This window comes from Pleurodeles waltl, chromosome 9 (assembly GCF_031143425.1).
Source record: "Pleurodeles waltl isolate 20211129_DDA chromosome 9, aPleWal1.hap1.20221129, whole genome shotgun sequence".
Taxonomy (NCBI): domain Eukaryota; kingdom Metazoa; phylum Chordata; class Amphibia; order Caudata; family Salamandridae; genus Pleurodeles; species Pleurodeles waltl.
Genome location: NC_090448.1, coordinates 67,428,281 through 67,455,900, shown reverse-complemented (window position 1 = coordinate 67,455,900; position 27,620 = coordinate 67,428,281). Strand labels below are relative to the sequence as shown.

The 27,620-nt window shown below is 42.5% G+C and overlaps 1 protein-coding gene across 1 annotated transcript in view; it reads right to left on the bottom strand.

The window, feature by feature from the left end:
* The window catches only part of TMCC1 (transmembrane and coiled-coil domain family 1), a 422,180-nt gene that overhangs the window by 351,977 nt on the left and 42,583 nt on the right, over positions 1 to 27,620 (bottom strand). The window contains exon 2 of the mRNA XM_069206307.1: positions 14,014 to 14,267. The gene's annotated coding sequence lies outside the window, so the exon portion shown is untranslated. The remainder of the gene's footprint in view (positions 1 to 14,013; positions 14,268 to 27,620) is intronic.

Here is a 27,620-nt window from a genome sequence, read left to right as displayed (position 1 = left end):
AGTATTCACCAAGCACAGGACACTTTTAGTTGCCCTGGGATAGTGCGCATATTCATTTGTGTCACGTTTAATTAAATAACTAAAAAAAAAAAAACTTTTTACACTGCAGCAGCACACTGTATTTTGTTTTTGCTGCTTTCAGCTCCTGAACAGCAGGTAGATTTTTTCGTTCTCGCTAACTTAGGTCAGATCTCGTTAACCGACTTTCCTTCTGCTTTACAGGCCCCGTCATGCCACCCTGAGGTGGCCTGTGTTTTGTTTCTATCATTAGGTCCCTACACTGTTAAAGTTTCTTGAAGCTCAACAGAACAGGTTTTGCAAATTGAACATACCAATTTATATCATACTCTCCCCTCCGCACACTACGGAAGTTCCTCCATCCTTTAAATACAATTTTAAGATTATCATCGCAAATCCTAATCCTAATCCTTTAATCACGTCTCCCACTACTGACGCTGGTTCCTTATTTGAACTAGGGCCCCGATTGCTATTACCATAGTGTAATGTTCACTAGGTCGCAGGTCAACGACTTTAAAGTTGTCAATATGTTTCAATTGCTCTAGCATAACAGAGGAGTAATCTATTGGTGCTTTAGTTATTGATTATAAAAGTGGCTCATGCAGGCCTGACGCCTTGTAGGTGACCATCAAGGTAATTTGTGTAGCCTTACAAGAGATAGCACCTGTGTGGATCTGCCAAAATTTTAGGCCCCACCTGTGACCACCAAGGAAATATAATTTATAACTAATAAATCAGAATAATCAGCATCTGACTGGTGAAGTGAATTTTTTAAATATGAAATTGCCTGTAAAATTAAACATCCCCAAAGAGGCAATTCCTTGTCAAAGTTCTTCCAGTCGTTGACAAAGCATATTGACCTGGGCAAGATATAAACATTTACTCAGATCACAGACCCAGATAAATTATCTTGGAACCGCGGTACAATAAGGGACACCAACAACCAACTGCAGGTTGTGTCCAGCTTTTGGACTTTCCTCCCAGACAGAACTGAAGAACTGAAACCAGTGTCACCAGGCCGCCAGAAGGTCGCCCTTGCTTGGTTAGAAGTTCACTTTTTTTTCTCTCTAAACAAACCACATATCCGTCATGGGAGGGGCTCACTGCAACCACATCCCCAGAAGAAGTTATATTAAGTATCTTTCTGCATCTGGGTGACTCAGAAGATTTGACAAGCTCTTAAAACCATGGGTATTCCAGATTGCTACCTTTAGTGTTGCGGGATGCCCTCAGTGTATGAGCATTCACTCATGTTCCCTCCTATCCGTGGTTAATTTGAAAAACATTTAAATTGCTGCAGAGAGAAACATATTTAGGACCTTATAAAGCATTGTAGAGTGAAACTGTTGTTAGTGAACCTGGATCATTGGATCTCCGTGACGGACAACCTTGTTCTCCTGAGAATTAGGTTGAATCATGTGGAAAATTTGAAATATAGGACAGATTTGGATAAACAACCTCCACAAGACCCCTGCAAATGTTTATACTGTGTGCCATTTACTCGCTTGCAGCTTCCTGAACTGCAGAAGCCACTAGCTCTGAATAAAATTTCAGCCGGTTTACTTCACACCCATTGTCCACAGACAATTTGAAACACCCGGTAAGGTCTCTGAGCAGTTGGAAAAGTGCATAAATTTGGGACTGGATTCTGACTCGTTCAAGCCTCGTAAGGGCCAGGAGGATGTCCCATGCTGCCCGTCCCATTGGTTTATTCTGCACAAGAATCTGTCCTTAGTCCATGATAGGAGTGTAAGGCTCTTTGTGTCTTAACATCTTCAGCATCACCTGCCACTATCAACAAGAGGGTTTATTCAGAGCACAAGGGCAGCTCAGAGGGGCTTAAAGGGTTTTATTTTCGTTTTTTTGCTAGAACAATTCAACTATGAGAAGCTCAAACACTCTACAAAGTCTCTTTGGCCTTCTGCTGAGGTCTCAAGCTGGTCAAGGGCCTGGCTTCCTTCACCAAAGGTCAGGTTGCCACTGGCTGCCCCGGGGCAAGACCATTCTCTAATCTAACCTCGGGGTACCGGTCAGCTCCGAGATGCTCACTGGCAGAAAAGCAAGCATAAGTTTCCAATGCACTGCCCCAGAGACATCTAAGCGGCACCTATCAAGAGGCCCAAGCAGCCCAGCCACCTCTGCGGTAATTTTCCAGGTTTGCTGCTAGAGTGTCAAAATGAGAGCCAAACTGTGTCAAGATGAATTAGGAAGGCCAAGGCTGGTCGAACCTGGCAGCGAGATGGGGTACAAGGGTGAAATCTGGCCCAGGGAGAAATCCGGGCAAGTCCGCCAAAACAGCACTGTGTTAGGTGGCTCTAGCCACACCGCTCTGCTGGCGCCTCTGGCAGAGTTGACTCGTGGGCAAGCTTCTAAGGAATGCTCATCTGAAGGGGGGGAGGGGGTCCCCAATATTATAACCATGCCAAGGGTTATCTGCCATTTGTCGTGTCATATACGTCTAGAAGATTCACTATAGTATCAGGCTATGAATGTGTGTCTACAGTGTGTGAAAATGACAGGGACTTTACAAGTGCCTGTGCTGGGATTCGCTTTATAGGTCTGGACTTTATAGGCATTGGAAAGCCTCCAAGTTCTTCACAGATTGCCTCTTCAAACATAAGTTGCTGTATTTTCTGGCATGGGGTTCGCAGGTAGTATAGGTTGTGGAAGATGAGCTAAAATGTGTTCCATCACAGCTCCTAAATAGGCTTACCTGTCTCATGTCAGGTTGCTCACTTGGTGTTAAGGCTGGTGTACAATATGAGGATGACTTCAGGGTCTACTTTGGCTCCAAACTGGTTAGTTTTGATTCTCAAGGAGAGGAGCCTTGCACTGTCAAATTCAGGCCCCTGTTGTTGAGACTTCCCTTGAGCTAACACTTTCTTTTGGGGCTGAGGTGGCTGTAGATCAGTATCAGAATATTAGTGATTTTGTGGCACTCTAAATAGAACCACTGCCCTAGAAACACATTAGCAGGTTGGGTGAGGCTATAGCTAGTATACAGCAAAAGAAGTTGAAGTCCAAGTACGGTCATTACAAGTTTTGCAAGAAAATCTGATGCAGCAATACCGCATCTGAATTTCAGATAGGTGTAAGGTAATTACCAGGTGTGGTATTAGTGGAATGATAAGTAACTGCAGATATCTGCTTTTGCTCCAATTTCTACTGGTTTTCAAATTGTTACAGAACACTTCCCTGGAAATTTTCTGTCTGCTTTTCACAGGTGAAATCTGTCTGTGGAAAAACCAGAAGGTATTGGTGTTTCTGCACAACATGGATTAATGGAAAAAGTATGTTTTGCTTTGAAACATTTTTTTTACATACACTTCTCCTTCTAAAACAGGTGTCTCCAATGAGTAGCTCATGAGCTACTAGTAGCTCTCAAGATTCTCAAAGTAGCTCTCCTGAGTGCAGCCCCGCCTACAACAACTGAATACTATATATAAAACAAGCATGTAAACTTGTCTGATGTGGCCAGTATTACAATTCTAATAATATTTGTAGCTCTGGATGATTTTCATTGAACATAAGTAGCTTTTACTACAGAGAAGATTGGAAACCCCTGTCTAAATATACCAGACCATACTTCAGGCAAACAGATAATTCACAAACCATCTCTTCTTGTTTCTCAGTGTATAACTTTTGAAAAAAGGTGGTGTGTACAATAATTCACCCCCTAATCCACCAGGAGGTAGTCCGTGGAGAACAAATAACTTTTTATGGGTACAGTCTCTCCAAACATTGCTTTGAATTCCTGTTCATGCTGTTGTTTACATCGCATTTAAAATCGTCAGGCTTCTCCGCATGAAAGTAGAACGCGTTTCGGCCCCAAGCATTCTTGGCCTCCTCAGGACCACGGAATCACAAGAACGGTTTTACCACTCACCATAGGCAACTATCTTCTTTGAACCTCTCAAACCACAAGTAGTACACATTCCAAAGAGCTGTTTGCCTATATATCCACTTGTGGACATTTCCTGGTGCCCCAAGTGCACACTGTAATATTCCTCTGTTCGGGGGCTCACAGGGCGGATTAAGAATCGAGTGCGCTACATACAGAAAAGTGCTCTATTACGGAGCGCCCCAAGTCTCCTTTTACAGCCATTCTACAACCATTTAGGCTAATGAGACTGCTTTCATAACTCCCTCACTAGAGAGGTGCACTCGGTGGTAATCTCGGACACCCAATCTACTAATTTCCTGCCACGTTTTTATTGATATGCTTTGGCAACGAGAGTCTATGGTCTGTGTAATCTTCTTTGTTCCTAGTCAGGCAACTGCCCCGTTTTCTGTATCAGTTCTACGAGCACAGGTGTGCTGCAATTTTGGATGAACTTTGTGCCAATTCATTTAATTAATAGACACACATTTGTTTGCCCTTGTGCCCCATGGGTTGTTTTCCGTAAAGTGTACATTGATAAGAAATCCAGTTTATGGTGGTGTCGATGTAATTTTACAGCTCTCAGGCACAGTTTGAAAGTCTGTTCTGGTCTTAAAGATTATAAATGCTGCTTTATCGCTTTTTTATTACACTTAACACCAAAGAAGGCTCAGCCCCGAGAGAAAAAAGGACTGAGACCTGCAAATATTGCTTCATCTCGGACTCTTAAAATGGCAGGTGCCGCCCAGTTGATATAAGACTTAAGGATTTTTTTTCTAATATTCACTTTTTGGAGCCACACTCACCACACCAAACCCACACAACGCGGCACGGATACTCCCAGGAACCACATGCTCCACCTTTCGACTTCTGTGGACCTCCACTTAATCATTACTGGATGTCGGGGGACGCCCACTGACAGAATCATCACTGGAATACAGTGGCCCAATTTAATCATTATTGAAAACCTGGGACCTCAGCCTAAACAATTTCTAGGATTTGAACCTCGAAACAATACATTAAAATACAGAAAAGAGTATACATCAAACAAATACACAAATGCAAAAATATGTTACTTCATTCACAAACAAATATAAAGAAAACAAAGTTTTAATAGGAAGGTTGGACTTTTTCGAACTTCGTTTTCTAATTCTGAAACATGAAGTGATATCCTGGACTTTTAAACACTTGAGGACAGCCATAACCCATACAATATTCTGTTTGCTGTTTTTGTGCTGCACCCACAAATCAGGCTGAGGATGCCAACTTCATTTTAAGCTTCAATTTCTAATCCCTACATCTTTAAAGAACTTTAAAAAAAATCAGTTTTACATTTTGCTTCTTTAAACATACTTTATGATACTTTAAGATATTATTTAATTGCCTAAATAGTCGCAGATCCCCTGATTAGGCATCACAGAACCACAGGGGTCCACAGACCACAAGCTAAGAACCACTGCTCTAGAGCCTTGATGTCAGTGAAGAATGCAAAAGTGGTGACTGCCTTTTGGAGTGGTTGTTCCTATTTAACAGAGTATACAACGTAAAACTATATTCCCATGGTTTTCTTTCATATCCTCTTAGGCCTTCCCGACTTCCATTGTTCTGCGTAGCTCTACACAGTTTACTTAGGGTAGGCCAATACAAGAAGCCAGGCTAATAACCTCATGCTTCCATGAGCATTTGTCCACAAACCCTTTTTTCTTTTTGAGGGCTCACCTACAGATGGCTTTTGCTGTATGTAAAGAGCCTGTGTTACACAGAATACAGAAAGAGGCTTTTGTACAGCTCGTATCAACAATTAGCTACAGTGGTTCAGCTCACTGCAGGCAGGAGTTTTAGGAGTTGCCCAACAGTTTGCTTATCTGCCTAAGGCATGTCGTGGCTATAAACATTACTTAAATCAGTTCCTCAAGCACCTACATTTTATTCCCCATTGCCCCCACCCTCTCTCCATTTGTTCCTGCGGACACTGCTGCTACTGCCAATCATCTGTTGCTCTCCGGATGCTTCCAGACCCTCCCTCCCTGTTGTGTTTTTAGGTTTCTGCTACACAGCGCATGTGCTGTCTCTTCAAAACCTTTGTAATCTTACAGTGGGCTTAGAGCACGCCTGTTGCTTACCATTTGTTGGCTTGCATGGCACTCATCTTTACAGACTTGTAATAGGTCACTGCAGGCCTAGAATAGTTTCCGTTCTCGTCTGTGGAGCAGGGACCAAGCACTTAATCAGTGTCTGTCCCCTGCTCCCAACATGATTGAGGTACTTCTTTTTTAACTTCTAGGGCCCAGCAAACAGAAAGTGTGTGACTGGCAAAAACGTGCCCAGCAGGACAAACAAAACTGTAAAGTTTTATTTTCTATAGATAACTTGTTTCTCTTATTTAGCCAAGTCTTCTTTCCTCAATTTGCACTCATGCTTTGTTTTTGCTTGTGGGTACTGTTCTCAAAAGATGACGATTATCTTGTTCTAAATATTGCAAAGAGACATGGTTTCTTTCTTATGTGTAATTTCCAAAATTCTGCTTTAACAAATAATCGTGTAGTAAACTCCAATCCACCACACTCCAATCCAATTCACCCAACACCAATACTCTCAAGCAATCTGTCCTACTCCAATGCCCCACTCCCGCTGCCCCAATCCAGTCTATCCCGCTCCAATCCAAAACAGTCTGTCCCAATCCAAAACAATCTGTGCCTATCAAATCCGAAACAATCTATCCAACTTCAATCCGAAACAATCAGTCCCGCTTCAATCCATTAAAAGTAAAGTGGCATAGAGAGAAGTGTTCCAGAGTAGACTGGTGTGGAGAAGAGTGCACTGGCATAGAGTACAGTGGTGCAGTGAGGCTCTGAGTAAAGTGGTGTAGTGCAGAGTAGAGTGCAGAGATGCAGTGAAGCATGGCATAGTGTGGAGTGGTGCAGGGTAGATCGCAGTGTTGCAGGGTAGAGTGGAGTGGGGTAAAGTGAAGTATGGATGGTGTGGTAGTTAACTGCCACTACAGATAACACATCTTAATAAGAAATGACCATTCCATTTGCACATACATACAGTTTTGATATAAGTACAGCACATTAACAATTTGTTTTAATTGTATTAAAATATTTGTTTCCACCACACTTCAGAATTACTGTAAAATGTGCTTCATCTGTGCTTTCCTAATTCTGATATGTTCTAAATGATCTGCATAGTTCATTTACATACTTTTAAATGTTGTTGTGTGCTAGCCTCCTCAAGCACATCCCCAGTAGACAGCATGATTGTCACATAAATTCTCTCACTTTGAAGTCAGAGAAAGAAAAGTAACATCAGAAAATAAAATGATGGACGAAGTGTTGAAACACCAAGCTCCCCGGAAGACAGAGACTGACTTTTGACCTCTGTCTTTAAATTCACAGCAAATGTGACAAGATTTAAAGGCCTGTTTACAGGAATCCAGCACTGGTGGAAGAATACAGTAAATAGGTTTCGAGCAACAGAAGGGGTGAACTAAAGTTGGATAGCCTAAAACAAATAGAAAGCAAGAAAAGGTGAGTTACAAACCACAAAGCCAATGGTAAGCGATGGGCATAATGCATTTCAAGGGAAGCTTTCCGCATGTCCTCAGGATGTAATTAGTAAAGCAGGCAAACTGCGTCAGCTGGTATGCTTCAAACTAATAAAGATGTGGAAGAAAGAACTGCCAAAAGCTAACAACAAAAGCTTAGAAGACCTAGCCTGTGGAATTCAGGTGAAAAAAAAAAAATCTTATGTAACAGAGATAGTGGTAACTAACCAGGGAAATGAGGGTTCATAAATTTCTGTTGGAGTATAAAAAAAAAGGAGTTTCAGTTTTTTTTGCTACAAGAACAGCTGTGATATCACTGTTGAATGCAGACTCTGAAGACACCTATCTGGCGAAAGACTCTAGATTCAGTATTAGAACATTGGAACGTTGGCAGCTCCATTGAAAACAATGGAGTGCTGCGGGCTTTTACTGGCCGGTAAAAGCCCGCAGCGCCAACATTCCAATGTTCGATTTGTTCACACCAACATCTGTGAACAAAGCCTCACGGAGCCCGAGGGGATTTTAATCCCCTCGGGCTCCGTGTGAACCTTTTTTTTTTTTTAATAGAACATTCTGCCCTGTGTGGCAGAATGTTCTAATAGCCTTAGAACCCACCATAGCGGGCTCTACCGGCTATTAAAGTCCCTCTCCCGGGGAGCGGGCCTTTAATAGCCGGTAGAGCCCGCTACGGCGGGTTCTAAGGCTATAGTAGAAAGTTCCCTTTCTTTGCCTCTATGTTCTAGAACCGTGGTCTTCAACTAGGAGTTTAAGAGATGTACTTCGGCAGGGAGGTTCTGGCCACGAAGGACAGAAATAAGAGAGTGTTCCTCTGTGGTGACAAGTGTCTCTGAATACCAAGTGTTTTTTGCCATTGTACCCAGCAAAACATTTTTTAAATGGGAAAACACAAATTCATTAAAATATGAAATGCTATTAGTAGTAGTTAGTAGTAAAAGGAAACAAATCAACATTCATTTTTAGCAAAGGCTGTTTGAGGATGTAACCTCAACCTCCAAAGTCCCATTTAGGTTATAACATGCTTTTTATACTGTTGTCAATTTCACAGACTTAAGGCTTGATTTAGATCTTGGCGGAGAGGTATTACGATCCCATTATATTCTATGAGCATCGTAATAAGGCGAATGGGATATATGCCACGCTTGTGATTGAGTATTCCCTCTGACAACATCTAGATTAGGCCCTTAACTTCTTGTAAGGAAAAAAGTAACACAATGTTTAATATTGCCCCAAACTGCCTTGGAATATCTGGAGTGCCTATATTTGTGATAAATTAAAAAGCACAACTCAACAGTCAATATGCCTTAGTGGAAAATACCAATTCAAAGTTTTAGCTTAGTCGCTATATTTAATGTGAGAAAACATTACCACTACTCTTTGAGGCACCAGTCAATCGTTTCTTAGCCAAGGGGGTTTATCATACAATACTTTGGAGGCCACTATTTTAGACCAATTTCTAGCCAGAGAAGACAGTGTGGCTTGCTCACGGTCAACCCATCAAGCCTAGTATTCTGAAGTTTCTAAATGCGCAGCGGTGAACAGTGCAATGGAACAAAAAATAGCTTACAGCACAATAAAAAATAAAAGCTACGCTGTGCCTAAAATAGCCCATACTTGGTCAATTCTAATGGCATATAGTTGTGAGAACATGGCGAATCAGCATGTTCTCGTTTATTTTCTGTTTTTACTGCTGTTGAACTTCTCGTTTTCATGTACTGTCTTCTCCGTAGGGGACTGCATAAGCTCTTAAATGGCTCTCTTGGCAAGATTAACTACCAGGTATACAAGGACACACTCTCCCCTCCCTACTCACTCAACAAACATATTTAAAAGAGGTACATGGCGATTTGGAAAAAAATGCAATACATTTTGCAGGAAATTAAGTTGGGGAAGGTCGGATCCCATGATTGAGATATGTTCATAAAAGCCTTAAAGACTTTGCGGACTATTTAATAGCAAAACAGAACTTCAAAAGGCGCTTGTCCAACACAAAAAGTACTGATACAAAATGCACTTAAAAAGTGCTTTTCGATTTGTGAGCCGAGTTAAGGCGTTTTTATGACATTTGCATTATATAACTATATTTAAAACCTAAACTTTCTTAAATTTTGAGCTGAAACTGCACCACGTATAATGTAATAATTAGTATGACTCCTTTGATATGATAAAAAGCTGAAATCCACAGGGTTTGAACTTTAAGTACATGGGAACGACATGCATTGATCACTTTGGTCCACTAAATGTCTACTATGAAACAAGGATGTCACAAAGTGGATGTTCTGTGCAATTTCACCCTATTTGAAAATTACAGAGATTTACCTGCATATCAGTAACGTAATGGACGACTTTGCGGCGGTAGTTGAGACTCTTAGTGCTTGGCCTGGTGGACTGATCTCAGAGGGCTCAAACTGAACGTGGCCAAGAGAGAGGCCCCATCTCGAGGGCCACAACACGAGTTCAGATTTACTGCACATCAGCATCTAGGCATCAACTGCTAGAGAGGGACAGTGGTTCACAAAGCCTTTTTTATGAAGACAGTGGAAACGCTTCTGGTATTTTATTCCTTACCACCTGCTTCTAGCAAACAGAGGGCACTCTGCTTTCAAAGGCACAGCATGCAACCCACAGACTGGATTTCTGGCACAGCACTCCGAGTGGTGCACTGTTTAGCACGACCCTAGGGAAGGTATACCCTATATCTTTGGGTCTGGCAGTTTCTCTGGCGACCTAAAAGAAAGCTGGTGGCTTTTAAGATTCCCTGGTTTTGAAGAGCGTATTTCGGCAGGTTCCTGTGTACCTTAAAAGGAAAAGTCAGCCTATTTTCTTCCCAAGGCTACTGAAGGTTAAGTACAGAAATCACGTTTCACAAAAAAATAACTGGGCAAGACGTTTTCCTACAACATGTTCACTGTTGCACAAGCCAGTGACTGTAGATGTCCAGGCACTCCTGAACTGTTCTAATTTAGAGTGGCTGTCCTTTCTTTTTAAAGAGCCACACCAGGTAACGTTCTTTTGCTCTCTGTTTTTAGTTTCCAAAACAAAAGATTTTCGTTAACCAGAATTATCATAGCTTTCACTTTAAGAAAACAGAATTATGTTGGTCATTTTGTTGAAATTAATACGCTACAGAACATGTTTGCTGGTGCTTGGAAGTAGAAAACTCAATCTGCTGAAGGTACACAAGCTTCCCTGCTCTCCCATCTAAAAGCCCAATTGTTCATTTCCTTGATGTACAGTTGTGCAGTAAGATATAGTGTGCTGGGAGGCTGATCGCACTTTTTCAATATACTCTGGACTTGTACCTTACATAGAAACTATTTCTACACTAAGACCCATTGGTGTTTCTGTCGGCAAATCACCTGTTCAAAGATTGCTTAAACAATATGCATTCCAAGGTGCAGGAAAAGAACCCGGGATGGGTCGTGCAGGAAGACTGAAGAAAAGCATCCAGGTTTAAGGTTCAAATTTTAAGTTTGATAGCTCATAGTGGATGCACACAACAAAACTGAATTATGGCTGGATGCAATAAGCAAAAGTTTAGAAGGATGACACGTGCCTTCCTAGTGAAATGAGAAACTATTAGGAATTATCGACTTTCATCAATTTTTTTTCCCAAAGTAGGCGAGCAGGAATAAACTAGTAAAGTTTCTCGGTGTGCAGTGAGTAACCCTTTTTTGTCCGATGTTCTATTAGCGGGAGATCTCAATGAACACTCAGACTGGACCACAAGTCTAACTTCCTGTCACTAGAAATAGAATTAATACATTTTCATGAGTGTTGCTAGACACACAGGCAAGATGCCTGCTTTCACCCAGAGATCCTGCACGTGGTCGAGAACAGCCTTAAAACGAAGCTCTAAAATGGATCCCAGGCCCCTTAAGAAGGCGCAGTGAGAGGTTTGTATTCAGCTAAATGGAGTGCCTCTGCCCAGGTTTGATATCCACAGTAGTGCGAGAGCCCCTGGACACTCATCTGCATCAGACCCTACCGACTGAGGTAGCAAGCCTCTTCAGGTGTCGTCATGTCAGGACACCTGCCACTGCTTCTCACTCCTATCTGTGCCCTGCTCGACAGGACTGATGCTACCGTGGGTTGTGGGAGGAATGATGCTGGTAACTGATGAGAACACTGCAGCAGCAAATGCGAGTCCACTGGAAGCAGCAATCTTGTGGTCAGGTTTCCCTGCCCAAGTCGTGTGTGCCCAAGAGGACAGTCATTTTGGAGCTAAAAAATAAGTGAGAGGCTGATCGAGAACAGCTTTAAAGAGGCAGGCAATGCACTGGGTACAGCAGCACAAGGAGGATTTAACAAGTGATGGTAAAAGAAAATATAAACACCAGCGAAGATGGTACAGTTAAGAAAGGAGTTTGCCACTATTGCTGCATCGCAGAAGTTAGGGGGGGGGGGGGGGGGGGTGAAAACAGTGCACCTCACTCTGAATTTTGCAGAGTGGAAACCTGAAATGCTTCACGGCCGTAAGAAGGTAGTCAAAATGTGGGAGAATGTGGAGCAACTCTTAACCCCAAAGAAGAAATCAGCAAATGATGTGAATTGCAGGCGCCCCTCAGCCACATCGGGGGAACATTTCATGGATGCTATCCCAGATAAGGTTCACACAATTACAAAAAATACATTCATGTGCAAAGTAAAGCTTGACAAGGTAATGAAACAGAACTTAAACCACAGACAGAAGAGGATGACTCAGATGAACTTTGCAGCTAATATAGATTTGAAAAAAGGGAAGCCCAACCCATAGAGATGGAAGAACTAGATTATATTTCTTGAAATAAGGAAAAAGCGGAACTGGTTTCTAGTGTGTGGTAAAAAGAAAACTCCTTCAGGACCACACGTACATCTTTGCAATTCCAGATGTCTACCATACCATGACCCCAAAATTACAGACACAGCATTTATCTCGGATGGGTTTTAAGAGTACGAGGCGGAGTCAGGCATCTTTTTTCATCCAACTTAAGTCTTCAAGTTTGGGCAGCATTAGTTAGGCAAGGCTTTGCTTGACAGCTTAAAAGACGAAGCCATAAAGAAAGGTGGGTCTGGATAAGGGATAGGAGAAAAGAGGAGCAAGGAGATGGACCTAGGGATTTCAAGATTTGCATTTTTATTGCCATATGTGGCAGTGATAAACAAAAATGCTTATGATTCTTATACAGCTGTTTAACACTTCTGGCACCGACAATATGTGAATACAGTGGATCAGTGATTCCCAACATTTTGACTTCTTACTAGAACCCGGGGACCACCACAGAATCATCCTTGAAATCCAGGGACTCCCCCACCTTCCCACCCCAACTGAGTAATTACAGGAGGCCTATACATTGTTGATGATTTGAACCGCAAAACAATACACAAACAAAACAGAAACAAGTGTTACATCAAAAATATACACAAATGATAACACATTCTATTTAATTTGTGAACAAATAATATGAAGGTTGGAGCTTTTCTAAATGTAATTGAAGCCACATATCTTCCATACTATATTCTGCACCTGCACAGAATAATTCTTAGATACTAATTTAATTTTACCCACCAATTTTAAATTCCTTAACATTTACAGTATGTTTTAAGATGTTCAACTGTACAATTAGCCATTTTATTTATGTACGCTTTATTCATCAATTAATATTAGTTAATTTTCTAAGCAGTCACGGACCCCCTGAGGAGGCTTTGCGGACCCCCAGGGGTCCCCGGACCACAGGTTGAAAACCACTGCACTAGATGATGAGTTTCAAAGGCAACCATATTTAGGCAAGTAGGAGACCTGTATGAAGACATTTAATGAGAGGGGCTTGCTTCCATCTCCACCCAAGAACCGAGGACAATATATACAACATACACTGTGGTGATTGTGAGGTGAAATGCTGGAAACGCACTGCTTATTTGTGATACAGGATAGCAACTTGTTCAAAGGATGTTTTTCCCACCGAAAAACAAAGGTTTATTCTAAAAAATACAGCGTTATGAAGAGCCTAGACGATACCAAGGTTTATGAACTTAGAATTGCCTCATTTTTATCACTCACACGATTATGGAGACTAGCAGACTTCAACCTACTGTAATGTTCCTTTACGTGGGACGAGGTCAGTCCTGCTTTAATGCCAGTGTCATTGTTTCATGCCAAATGCACTCAAGGAGCATCAGTTTCAAAGATGCTGTCACAGACCTTGAGTACTCATACTAATTGCCAAGGAGTCCTTGCTAGGTAACTGCTTAAGTTGATGCTTAGAGTATGGAAGTGGCAAATGTCATGCAACAGGACTATCTCCAAGGTATAACAACAGTTTTGAGTCTGCCTCTAGTTCTCCAAGTAGGCATGACAGGCTAGCTCACTTGTTTGAAACATTCTACTACTCATGTATTAAAAAACATGTGAATCACTTTAAAGTGGGTAATGCCCCCATTATAACGATCTCTACAAGACCTAGCATAGTTGTAGCTTCCTGAAACTGATTGCATTTCCATTTTAAAATGTTTTACATTGAAAAAACTCATGCCAGTAGCATTTTTATTAAAACAAGACGTGCAAGCATACCTTATGGTACCAGTTTATTCTAGTGCAGCATTGACCCCAATTCAGTTGTCATCCAAAATCTTCAAACAGGCTCCCAGAGAAGAAAACCAATGTAATGCAAGTATAGGCTCCATCATGAAAAGGCACTAGAAGTCCAAAGGTGGTAGTGGGACATTTCGTCTGCACTTTGGTGAAAGTCACTGGAGGGATGGAGCTAGGGTGCAGATGCCCTGGACCAGATGGGGTATCTCAAGTCTGCCTCGCCAAACTATGAGCTGGAATAAAATTAAAGAGTCATGTATTTTCAGTGGTAACAGAATATACAGCATTTCACCTCAAACATATATTCACAAAAGTGTATCTCGTAAAACAAATAAACTCCTGCTGTAACATATGTGGCTATCATAACCTGGCATTTATATTAGATTATGCAGTTGTTGCAAATGCTTATGTTATTGTGAAGGAGTGAAATTATTTCAAAGAGACAAAATACGTGTGAGAATTTGGGTTATTACTAGCAAAGGATGCAAGTCCTTCTCAGGTAATAGGTCCACAACTTTATTATTACTGGGAATCAAAAAAGCCCACTGTAGCACTTTAATTTCTCAGGGTAGTGAAGCAGAGCAGTCCAAGGCCTGCTCAGAGGAGGCTCTTAAGAACATTACTTAATTAATGATTGCCCTGTTACTTCTTTTTCTTTTTCTTTTAAAATACATTTATTACAAACTAGTAAATACCACACAGTAAATTACAAATATAAACAGGTAAATGGAAATATCTTTGTTGACACTCCTAGTGGGTATTGAACCTTATAATCACAACCCCCCCACCAATACCAGCTGTAACATCATAATATAAAAGGGTGTCATGTTTAAACAAGGCAGTCAAACTGGCTTCCTTAGGAACTCCCCACATCAATAGCAATACTCACTGGCTATACCATGTCAATGTAACACATTTTAAGGGGTGTCTATATATGACAGGCCTACTAGTTTTGTCAGTGGTGGGCAGCAATCTAGGGGTAGGGGACTGCTGCACCTCCAGCAGCCTGCCAAACCCCCCCTCTCTCCCCCCCCCACACAAAAAACATATTTAAGGGTGCCCCCGTCATACTGGTGTCACCACAAGCAAAGAAAAACATTTAGATATTCCGCTGTGGGGCGCTCCAGCCTGGGATTTAGTGAATTTCTAATGAGCAGGTTCCCTCTGCTTTTATACGTATTTTGTGGCCTTGTTCTCTTTAATTGGATTTAAGTGCTTTCACCTGGGCCACCGACAGACTTTGCCATTCTTTGGAGGGGCTGAGATGAGGGAGCACTAAAGCTTCTGTACTGATTAGTAGATGGCATTTGCTTTGTGCTACCATCAAGCAGAAGCAGCTTCTATTTTAGGCTCAAAATAACAGTGGGAGCAATTGAGTGTCCCCTGCCCATAAGGAGTTTGGGCAGGAATGTACAAGGCCAGCATGCTTGCCCTGCCTTCAAAACCCCCACCAGACAGGGGCACAAATGGAGGGGGTGTGGGGAGATGTGTGGTGGTGGTGGTTGGGGGGGGGGGGCTCTGATCGGTTGGGTGGCCAGCGCACCCCAGCTCTAGTAGGGCTTTTCTTGTTTTGTCTCTCTGTCCCAGGGGGTGGGGTCCTGAGGGCTTTCTAGAGTTAGCCCATAGAGACAGTGTCCCAGGAGATCACCTTTAGCACAAGGAGGGTGGCCCCACTTCACACCCTCTCTCCCCACCAGACGTGTAAGAAGATCAAGCTGCACCAACCCCCAGGCCCTGCCCCAGCACTGATGTAATCCTTGAAACAGAGGATTGTGCTCATCCTTGCCATTCCCTTTTAGAGAACAAACCTTAGAAGATGCGTATCATTGGTCCCTTTGAGACAATACTCTGCATCTTTTGACGCATTTTGCTCCTGACGGCGAGGCCTAGCTAACAGAAGCATTTTCAAATGGCCTCCTAGCCTCTAAATGGGCATATTTTGCAGAGAGCTGTATTTGCTGGCTCCATGCACCAGGCTTTCCCTCTGCCTGGCTCTTGGTAGTCCTCTCCTTCTGATGGGGGCATCTTGCATAGCCGATCCTGCAACCAGTCAGCAGACCACTCTCCTGGGAGCACATCCAAGGCGCAAACGTCTCCTGAATGGAGTCCAGCTCATTTTTACAGAGATTCTATGAGAACCATCCAAATTCTCTCAACAAGTCCTTTCCCCCAGATGGTCCTTAGGGGCCACAAGGAGGCCAGCACCACTGGCCCTGGAGACCCAGCCTAGCCCTAGGGGTCAGATAAAGACAAGTCCATCTTTGCAGGGCATCAGATGGCTTCTATTTCCAGCTAGGCACCTTTCCAGCATTGCCTCCCAGGTCCAGGGTCTTTTCAACTGTCTCTACACTGTACAGGGGCTTGGGGGGTGGAAAGTTCCAAATGTCTGGAAGCCCTAGTCAATCCTAGGATGCCATATCAATCCTCCACCACTTCCCCAACCATCTTGTACACTAATCTAGGACAATCCAACATGGCAACTTCAGGTTTTCTCCAGAAAGACCTCCTCTGAGGGCCTCAGCTCTGTTCCTAGCAGACATCACTACCTGATGCCTGCAGGATCCATTCTCAAAATGTGACGTGAGCCTCTACAGTGTATGAACCAGAGGTCTGTCCCTCGAGAGTTCTGGTCTGCCCCCTTTGTTCTAGAGGGCATGGGCTATGCTAGCCAAGGAGCAGTGTGCCAGGCTAATTATCAGATGCAGATTCCCCCACATCCCCTCCTTTCCCCGAAAGAGTCAATCATTGATAATTGCTCCTTTTGTACAAGGTGGCCCTTGTTCCCTATGCTAGGGAATAGTGTAATTAACCTGGCCCAGTAGAGGGAACAAAGGTGTAGAATTTGATTAAGAGATGTGGCTGACAAATCCGGAAGAGCGTTGGAGAAATGCACATTTAAACTCTGTGTGCATGTATTAGCCCACTTTGATGCCTTGGTGGACCATAAAGGCCTACACACACACACACACACACACACAGTTATTACAGATTTTCCAGTAAGACCTACACTCAATGTCAACTCAATTTTTAAGGCCTACTGAAGTTCAGCACCAACTCTTGCAGAATCCCTTCTGGGTCAGGCTACCTGTGTGCAGATACCGGCGGCACACAACAGTAGTCCTACAAGCGCAGCCCGCACACTTAGTGTGCACACGTGCTCGCGTGTAACCACCCCACTGCCTCTTACCCTAGCAATGCAGCAGAGGCCTCAGCTTAAAAGCAGACACTGGTAGCAAACATGTTTAGTTCAATTACTGTGAATTTACAGTGAGTGAGGCTCACCCACAGTAAAGGACCAAAAACCAGGGTGAATCAAAAGCAAAAAATCCTGGTGACTAAAAGGGCAGACACCATTTCCATTAATACTGTGCTGTTGATATACTGTCTTTTCATGCAGTGCTATAAATCACTAACTACTTTAAAGAACTAGAACTCTAAAAGCTACTGTCATAGTGGAAGAGAGACTACACTCTCCCTCACTCACTGCCATCTTAAGGCCTTCTTGCCCGATTATGTTCTCAGTTTGATTTCCATAACTTAATGTCTGCTGCCTTAACACATTTTGTCTACATGATTTATAACCATCGTTAGGTAAATTGTGTAACAACAGTTGCTTTAATTAACACATATAACCCAGAGACTGCATCAAAGTGCTGTGAGTGGCACAAGAAGTAGAAGAAATGCGTGAAAAAAATAGGATACATGAGGGAAACATGTTAAATGTTAAGCTTAAACTTGTTAAAAGTGCACAATGAAGTAAATTAATACAAGGAATAGACTTTGGGAAGGGGCCCTGAGGCAGGGCTGACGTGGTATCCCAGTGCCTGGGGTGGAACTAAAACCAACAACCCCATGAACTAAAGAACTGGCCCTCCTAAGCTCTACCCTGTCTAGACTCTTTTTCTTGTATTGTGTTGCACATACAGTTGATGGTTATGAGCTGTTCAAATCATTTAGCAGTTAGCTCTGGTTTTAATTAGATGTTGGGAAGCCAGCAAATTAATAGGGAAAGCAGAGTATGAACCAAGCCAAAAGTCAAACAGCCTTAACAAGATCGGAGTCCTCACCACATTTAGCTTGTAAATTCCCATGTTGAAATATAAAAAAGACTCTTCAAAAGAACTAGAAGAACAAGTTACTTACTTTCAGTAAATCATTTTCTGGTGGATGCAGTATCTACCTGTGGACTCCTCACCTTCTGAATATCCCAGTGCACAGCATTCAACAGAAACTTTTCCATAGCTGTCCACATCGTCGAGGACATCAAAATGGTACCGCTCCACAAGCGGCTCCGTCTGACCTTGCCAGCAGCATGCTAATGTCAGTTTCACCCACTTTTTTGCCCGTGCCTTCGAGGAGAATGGGTGAACACGAACATCACAAGCACAGTATGTGTGAACATCACCCAAAGAGGTACATACATTTAACCTCTTAGCTGCTGGGCCTTTTCCCCCCCTCAGTGCTGAGCCCTTTTTGGCTATTTGGGGTAGTTCGCGCTTAGGCCTTCATAACTTTTTGTCCACATAAGCTATCCATGCCAAATTTGCGTCCTTTTTTTCCCCAACAACCTAGGGATTCTTATGGTACCCAGAGTTTGAGGTTTCCCCTGGAGGAGACCAAGAAATTAGCCAAAATACAGTGAAAATTTCGATTTTTTCAACAAAACAAATGGCTGCCGAAGAAGGCTTGTGTTTTTTTCCCTGAAAATGCCATCAACAAAGGGTTTCTGGTGCTGAAATCACTATCTTCCCACCTTTCAGGAACAGGCAGACTTGAATCAGAAAACCACATTTTTCAACACAAATTTGGCATTTTACTGGGACATACCCCATTTTTACTATTTTTGGTGCTTTCAGCCTCCTTCCAGTTAGTGACAGGAATGGGTGCTGGATCCCGGTAAGCTAAACATTTCTGAAAACTAGACAAAATTCTGAATTCAGCAAGGGGTCATTTGTGTAGATCCTACAAGGTTTTCCTACAGAAAATAACAGCTGAAATAAAAAAATATTGAAATTGAGCTGAAAACAACAGCCATTTTTCTTTATGTTTTACTCTGTAACTTTTTCCTGCGATGTCAGATTTCTGAAAGCAATATACTGTTTGGTCTGCTGGACTCTTCTGGTTGCGGGGATATAAAGGTCTTGTAGGTTCATCAAGAACCCTAGGTACCCAGAGCCAATAAATGAGCTGCACCCTGCAGTTGGTTTTCATTCTATACTGGGTATACAGCAATTAATTTGCTGAAATATGAAGAGTGAAAAATAGGTATCAAGAAAACCTTTGCATTTCCAAAATGGGCTCAAGATAAGGTTTTGAGGAGCAGTGGTTATTTGCACATCTCTGAATTCCGGGGTGCCCATACTAGCATGTGAATTGCAGGGCATTTCTCAAATAGACGTCTTTTTTACACACTCTCTTATATTTGGAAGGAAAAAATGTACAGAAAGATAAGGGGCAATAACCCTTGTTTTGCTATTCTATGTTCCCCCAAGTCTCCCGATAAAAATGATACCTCACTTGACAGGAAATGCCCCAAAACAACGTGGACACATCACATTTTTTTGACAGAAAACAGAGCTGTTTTTTGCAAAGTGCCTAGCTGTGGATTTTGGCCTCTAGCTCAGTCGGCACATTGGGAAACCTACCAAACCTGTGCATTTTTGAAAACTAGAGACCTAGGGGAATCCAAGATGGGGTGACTTGTGGGGCTCTGACCATGTTCTGTTACCCTGAATCCTTTGCAAACCTCAAAACGTGGCTAAAAAAAAACACGTTTTCCTCACATTTCAGTGACAGAAAGTTCTGAAATCTGAGAGGAGCCACAAATTTCCTTCCACCCAGCATTCCCCCAAGTCTCCCGATAAAAATGATACCTCACTTGTGTGGGTAGGCCTAGCGCCCGCGACAGGAAATGCCCCAAAACACAACGTGGACACATCCCATTTTTTGATACAAAACAGAGCTGTTTTTTTTCAAAGTGCCTACCTGTAGATTTTGGCCTCTAGCTCAGCCGGCACCTAGGGAAACCTACCAAACCTGTGCATTTTTAAATAGATAGATGGATGGATGGATATCTCTCTGTCTCTCTCTCTCTCTCTCTCTCTCTCTCTCTCTCTCTCTCTCTCTCCATCCCTCCCTCCCTCCCTCCCCCCTCCACCCCCCCCGCATTCACCTGCTCTCTGGGTTGGGCTAACCCACTATTACCCAGTTGCACAGACTGCTTGCGAAGGGACAGCAGGACTGTCCTCATCACCTCCCTCATAATGTACTGGAAGAGGAGTTATCGAATGGGACTCCTCCGACTGAAAAATCACTCCCAGAGTCTGCGCCATTGTCCTATCCCTCAGATGCTGTCTCAGTATCTGATGTCTCAGTCTCTGATCCTATGTCAGAGCTGTCCTCTATAACCCGAGTGCCGGCAGCAGTCATCCATCAAGATGCCATCTCTGCTATTGGCTAAACTGTTGCTCTAAAACACTAGCCTACGTAGACAGTCACAAAATCGATGGTGTGTGTGAGATACGTGCAACAGTAGAGGCCACCTTACCTGCACTTCTTCCCTCAATCAGCACGTTCTTTCAAGACACTCAAAAAACACCTTGTCACATACCATTCGTCACAGTCTTTAGAAACTCCTGCGCCCAGTCCAACAATCATTATTGGCGCTCCCACTCCCTCCTCCTCGGATTCCCTCATTACCACCCAGCAAAAGTGCCCTTCATCTCTCCATAGCCGCCCTCCACCCAGCACATACATTTCATTGGTGTTATAGCGCAGGTAATGGCTGACTTTACTAATGTACTCAGCTATTTACATAAAATACAGATTTGCTCTTTGCAGTAGGCATATAAACCTTCTGCACTTCTTTATGGCACTAAAAGTGCCACTAGACAAGTCTGACCCTTTTGTAGCAGAAACATAGTCACAATACTTACTTGACTTTTTTATTGCTGCCTAAAAGCTACAGTTGAAAAGCGTCAGTTGAAGTATGTACATTGCTTTGAAGACGCAAGCTGCAACTGCAAGACAACTGGCGGCAAATATATATAAAATCACTTTTATATGTGGGTCTGGTTTTCCTGGGGGGAAACCACACACATAATGACATGCCGCCTCGCGACGCGCTGACTTCACAAAGGGGCGGGTGGGGGGTGACACGAAAGCTTCCGTGTCTCCCTGGGATAACAAAAAAAAAAAAAATCCTCTGGTGCGATGCACCCGAGGATTTATTAACCCCCTCCCTGGTGTCGGCCACTGGTCGTGACCCGCACCCGGGAGGTAGTGCGGGCGTCGGCCAGTGGCCAACGCCCGCAGTGAAGGGGTTAAATTAAAACATTATTTATGTATATATATATATATATATATATATATATATATATATATATATATATATATATATATATATATATATATATATATATATAAGGAATCCACAGGTAGATACTGTATCCACCAGAAAAAGCATTACCAAAGGTAAGTAACTTGTTCTTCTGATGGGTACATCTACCTGTGGATTCCTCACCTTTTGAATAGAGTCCCAAAGCAGTCCTGCACTCTGAGGTGGGTGCCCATCTGCCTATACCAAGAAATCCTGTAACATTGAACGGGCAAAATGGCTGTCCCTCGCCACGTTCGAGTCCAAGCAGTATGTTTTGCGAAAGTGTAGAGAGAAGGCCAAGTTGCGGCCTTGCAAATGTCAACAACAGGTACACCTCTAGTCAATGCCGAAGTAGCAGACTTGGCTCTGGTTGAAGGAGCTCTTATACCCTCAGGAGGTTCCTTCTTTGCCAAATCATAACATATTTTGTTGCAAAGTATGACCCACCTTGGCAATGTTCTTTTGGGGACAACTTTGCACTTCATTTTGCGTAGCCGATGAACAACTGATCATCCATTCTAAAATGTGCTCGGCCTGTACATGTAGCAGCACACCACTCTCTTTAGTCCTTAGAGGGATAGGGAGGAGGGTAAAAGGGTGGAAGGTTGTTGGACAGCCCCAAATGAAAAGGAGTCACTACCTTGGCAGGAAAGCCGCCCTGGTTCTTAAAACCACCTTTTTTGGCAAGAAAAGTGGTACGAGCTTGCAGCTCGCTAACACATCTAGACATCGTGATCGCCACTAGGAAAACGTTCTTCATCGTAAGGAGCCTCAACGGGCAACTATGTAAAGGCTAAAATGGTGCGCCTATCAGGTACGCTAAAATATAAATTGTACTAACTTTTTTAAAAGGGATGTCTACAAGAAATGGGACAGCGTCAGAATTTCACAACATAGATGCAATGCTTTTAAACAGTATCAGAACTTCTCAACAAAGAACATTACTGGGACCTCTAAGAAAGACAGTTGTTCTTTTAATTCAACAGGATCAGTAACTGTAAGCAAAACTGCTATACTTTATTATTTGATAGTAGCGCAATAGTAATATCTGTTTGTAACTTCAGCAAAGAGACCAATACTTGAATAGACCTGGAGTGAACACTACTAAGCTCATATGAGGGACAACGTTACAGACGACGCTCAGAGCAAGCTTGCATCACCCATAGAACAGTGAAGCATATACATCAGCAAAGCAGGGAAGACACACAAAAATTAAATACTCTGAGCTCCATAACTAAACGCACTGATAATGCCAAAAGTTGGCTGTGTTCACTCTTTGTTTCGGGTATGTGTCGAAATTGAGAAGGCAGCTAAAAAAAAAAAAACATCAGCATTCATTAATGTTGAGCTTTTGTCTCGCAGTTACACCAACAATGCACGAAACACAGCATAGCTCTTTCTGTGGTCAGGCACGATATGACCAGTCATCTGAGGGGTGTGAAGCTCTTGTCTTGTATATACAAACTGCTCAAATTTCGCATTGAAATGACACAAACATTTCCTTGAGTGACTCAACTTCTGCCCAGACCTCAGTTCCGCTCACAATACTAAAAAAAACAAGAATACATTGCTTAACTGCATGGCAGTTCATGGTATTCTCAACTACAGTTCAGCTTCTCCACTTTCATGCAGTGTGCTGCTGCCTCACTGCCAAATTATCCTGACTGTCCCACACCGGCAACCCTATCAGAGAATGATGGATGTAAGGGTAGGTTTTGGAGAGGTGGTGTAAGAGTAATAGCAGAAGACGAGAGCCCCTAACCAAAGAGAGCACAAACAGACAGCAGGTATCGCTCCAGTCTGGTGTCTAAGAGAGAGGTTCCTGAAGCTCCAGGCACCACCATGTCCAGGCATCCTGTAAGGCTGCCCATCGTGCCCATGCAGATGGCCGGCTTGTCCTGAGGATGGAAGGCAAAGGCAGCAAGGTTTAGGATGATAGAGAAAAATTATTCACCAATGATCGATAATTAAAGAAGGAAAAAGTGAGAAGATTTCCTGTGAGAAAGCTTTAAAAAAAAAAACACACAAAAAAAACACAAGGAGTTGCTCATCATGGACAGAGATACAAGGTGATTCTTCTCTGTATGCTGCAGATTGCTCTACTGCACGCCATCATTTTACCTCTTCAAAACTATATTCAGTATTATGAAATGCAGGGATCTGCAAATGGCAGTTTTAGGGAGTCAGAGAAGGGATGGGCTTCCAGATATCCCCCATCATTTCCCAAAGTGATAAGAGTCATGGCACCAGTGAGATTTTGGGTTTGAGGTATCGTGTTTTAAGCTATCTGAAGCGGAGTCCATACCTTCCCCTTGTTTGGAATCCAGGCAGCTAAAGGCAACAGTTCCTGTCCTCATACTGCAATGCACAACTACCTTTTCCAGGGGCGGGACGGAGATCTAAATCTCTTACACAATGAGAAGAGTATCGGATTAGTGAAGCGATTGGTAAGGAAAAAACAACGTAGACCGATTTCCAGTTCCCTAATGCAAGACTCAGTGGTACAGTTCAATGCAACCACAATCACTGACCTTGCTAAGAGCAGACCCCCTTTATAAATCACCTGCAACACATGCACATCCAGGGAATCCTGCAGAACGTTTGGGGAGGATTAAATTAAAATTGAGAAGCGTTGTCAAAGAGGCACTACAGGAAGAGATCAAGCTTAGCAGACACCTCCCACCTTGGACAAAGGTTTTTATTGGCACATTCAGGATACAAGACTCCACTGCCAGAACTGTGGGTACAAAGCACCTTTCTTTCAAAGAGAGTGAAAAGCTTTACCCAGTAAGCATCAAAAGCACCCATAAAGAACAATCCAACAAGACGCAGGGAAACCAGCAGCCCACAATTAGCAGCAACTTGGTTCAATGACGTGTGTCCCCTAAATTAAAACAGCTAATTTGGCATCTGGAAACACAAAAGATCCCTTGAATAAAAAAAAAAAAACTTCACTGAAAGAATAAAAGTCTGATAGAAAGTGAGGAAACTTAATTCTTCTATAACAAATAAGAAAGCATTCCAACAGGTGGCAGAGAACGACAATACAAAAAGGATCTGCGAGATGGCTTCCCGGAAGCTTCGGAAATAACAGTCTTCCTCTAGTTCAAGATCTCACAAGCCAGCTAGATACATCATTTTCTCCAAGGAGAGGATGTGGCATAATGGCCTGAGCTGCCAACTTTGGAGCTGGAGGAACCGAGTTCGAGTCTCGGAGTTGGCTCAACATCTTGTGATTCTGGGGAAGTCACTTAATCTCCCACCTTGTGACCCTAACTAGTGATTTGTCATGCTTTACAAATGCTAGGTTTTATTACATCTTTCGGAATTAAAACTCAAATTAATCCCAGAAGGGAAAAAAATGGGTATGGCAATTCATTGTACTGGAGGGGGTCTACTGGAAATCAAACACGGTCTTCTTCATCTATTTTACTGAGAATCATGCTTTAGTCTGAAAAATGAAAAAGCCTTTGGAGCTAAACTCAACTAGAGCAAACTGCTCAAACCCTTTCCACATTGGTGAGTGAAGATAATGCACAAGCATTTTATTCACTGCATCTAAACCTGCATATTTCCAGGAACATGGCTCAATAGCATCAAAGTGCCTGTACATAAGAACGTCAGACACACAAAAACATCCAGGCCTATCAGCCTAATCGATGCAAAACAAAAATGTTGTAATCACTATATCCACACAACATAAAATGCAAGCTTCTTGACTTCTTGTCAGAGTTTAGTCCTACAGCCCATAACAAACTGTGGTTCAATCTGGACATACCACAATACACATCTGATCTGTTTAATTAAGAAGCTTTATACAGACACAGGTGTAAACAGTCAGCTGGCCTCCTAAATTCTCTATAAAACCAGGAATAAAATAAGGCTGCTGAATGCCCCCCTCTTTTCATTTCAACGTACATATAAAATATCGTAATCATCTTCTGAAATGTATTCCTGATACACCAAAAATCCCAAATCTCTCAGTTTAAAGCCTACGCCATGCAGATGACTATAATGCTAGCACATATCCAAAACATCTTACAGAAATTGCTTCATTTAACATAAAAATGCTCTAAGAAAAACAGTAGCACGATTTACAAAGAGAAAAGCAAGATCATGGTCTGGAATTTCCAAGCAAAGAAATCAAGATCTAAGCAATTCTACTTGAAAGGGCAGACAATAGAAATAATGCAGTCATTTAATCACCTCTGCATACATTTTGCAGCCTTAAACTCCTGGAAATGACATTTGGAGAGATCCTCAAGGAAGACAGAAATAATTGCCAATGGATCCTTTGTTTTAACCCACCTTTAAGGAGGCATTCTAGTGTACATCCAGTGCATAGCTAAAGCAAAAACCGACTTGCCTACAATTTACGGTGTTGATTATTTGGTAGCATTGGTATTCCATAGAGATCCCTGTAGAAATGTTTGCTCCAGTTACCTCAGCCAGCGCTAACAGTTCCCTAACAGGACTGAGCATACACCCTGGTTAAACTCTAATGCCACAAATGAGTGATGGAATTCTGTGGCCAGAAGTGGCGAGCCTACCGGATTGATCTATGTTGATAGAAATTAATCAATTCGGACAACGAAGACGTCACAGATTCTTTTAGTCCAGGTCAATAAAATCAAACATGAGTTCAAATCTTTAAGACCTAAATATGTCTATTGTTTTAATATGTACAGCAGATGATCCTTTTATACATACAATTACTAACATGGCCTTGATATAGTCTTAACCCTACGCCAAACGACTACAAGTAGCAACAATGATGGGAAGTCTGGGACCCAGTAACTTTCTGTATCTCGGTTACTTATTGCTGCTCCTTTGAGGTGTCCCCTCTTTTACCACCTTGTGATCTAGATTGCTCCCTGTTTACACACAAGTACAATAGTGGATTGTCAACACAGTTAGCTTTGATGTAGTCGAAGGTATAACATTTAGATAGGCTTCATCCTTCCTAAGAATGGTGTCCTACATTTACTTACATTTGGCTCAATACCAGCACAACCTTTAAGATTGGGTCTTAATTATGTTATTTTGTCTTAAAGGGTGGAGGATTGCGCCTCTCTTTTTTCCGGTCTCTCCATTATTTGATATATCCATGAAGTAAGGAACAATCTAGCACTTCGGATGTTCCTCTTCCGTAGATTCTCATCAAATCAAGCAACCTACAAATCAGTACTCAGGAAGTAATCTATGCTACTCAACTACTAGGAACAGCACGAGAGCTCAGAAATGGTTACATATATTCAATAGAACGAGTTCTACAAATTATAACCTCAACAGCACCCATATCTTACAAGGCACAAATGTTTTTTGTTGTTGCTTACTTTGCTTTGACAGTGCTTTAAGTGTTTTTAACATTGTGTAGGCAAACGTCTAAATTACAGAATGCTCAATAAAAACAAACAAATACCAACTAGCAAGAAAGCAGCCTTTTCGGCCCAATCTATTACGGAGAACAAAAACTAGGAGCGAAAAGTGTTAGTGTTGGAGAACAGAATGCATGCAGAGAAAAAGAAAGACAGCTGTACATGGGCCTTCTGAAAGGCGATAGCCCAGACACTTGTCCAGCAAGCACAAAATACCCCCCCCCGACCTCTCTCCCCGACACACGCACATCTTTTGGCTCCCAATATTATCTCTATTTGTTGCCCCTCCCTTTAGTCATCTGTAACATGCCTATCACAACAAAATCTTCCCGAGGCTCCATCTCTTTATACATTCTTTATACTCTATTGAGTCATCAGGGCAGTCACATTCTCTCTCATTGTCTACCTCTTTCATTACATATCACGTAGCCACTGCCTGCCCATCAAATTTTCCATCTCTTTCTATTAATCAACCTCCTTGTATTCCTGTCCTTTCACAATCTCTCATGGCTATAGCTCTTTATCCTAGACATCACAATGTTCCAGTCATTCTGCAACAACATTTGGTCTTGTAAGGCATAAACGCATCTAGCATTAATCATCTCATCACAATGATGTTGTCCTATCTCCAACATTATCTCAGTCTCCTGTACGTTGTTCAATCTCTAACATGTTTCCGCCTCCTGTTCCATTAGATTCTTTCATTTGGCTCAAACTGTGAGTTCTGGCTTCATCACAACATCTCCCTTGGCCCCCAAATGCTTCCTGTGCCTCCGCTTTGCCTTCCCACGCTCACTTTTAGTAAAATGAAAATCTTGTCTGTTCCTTTG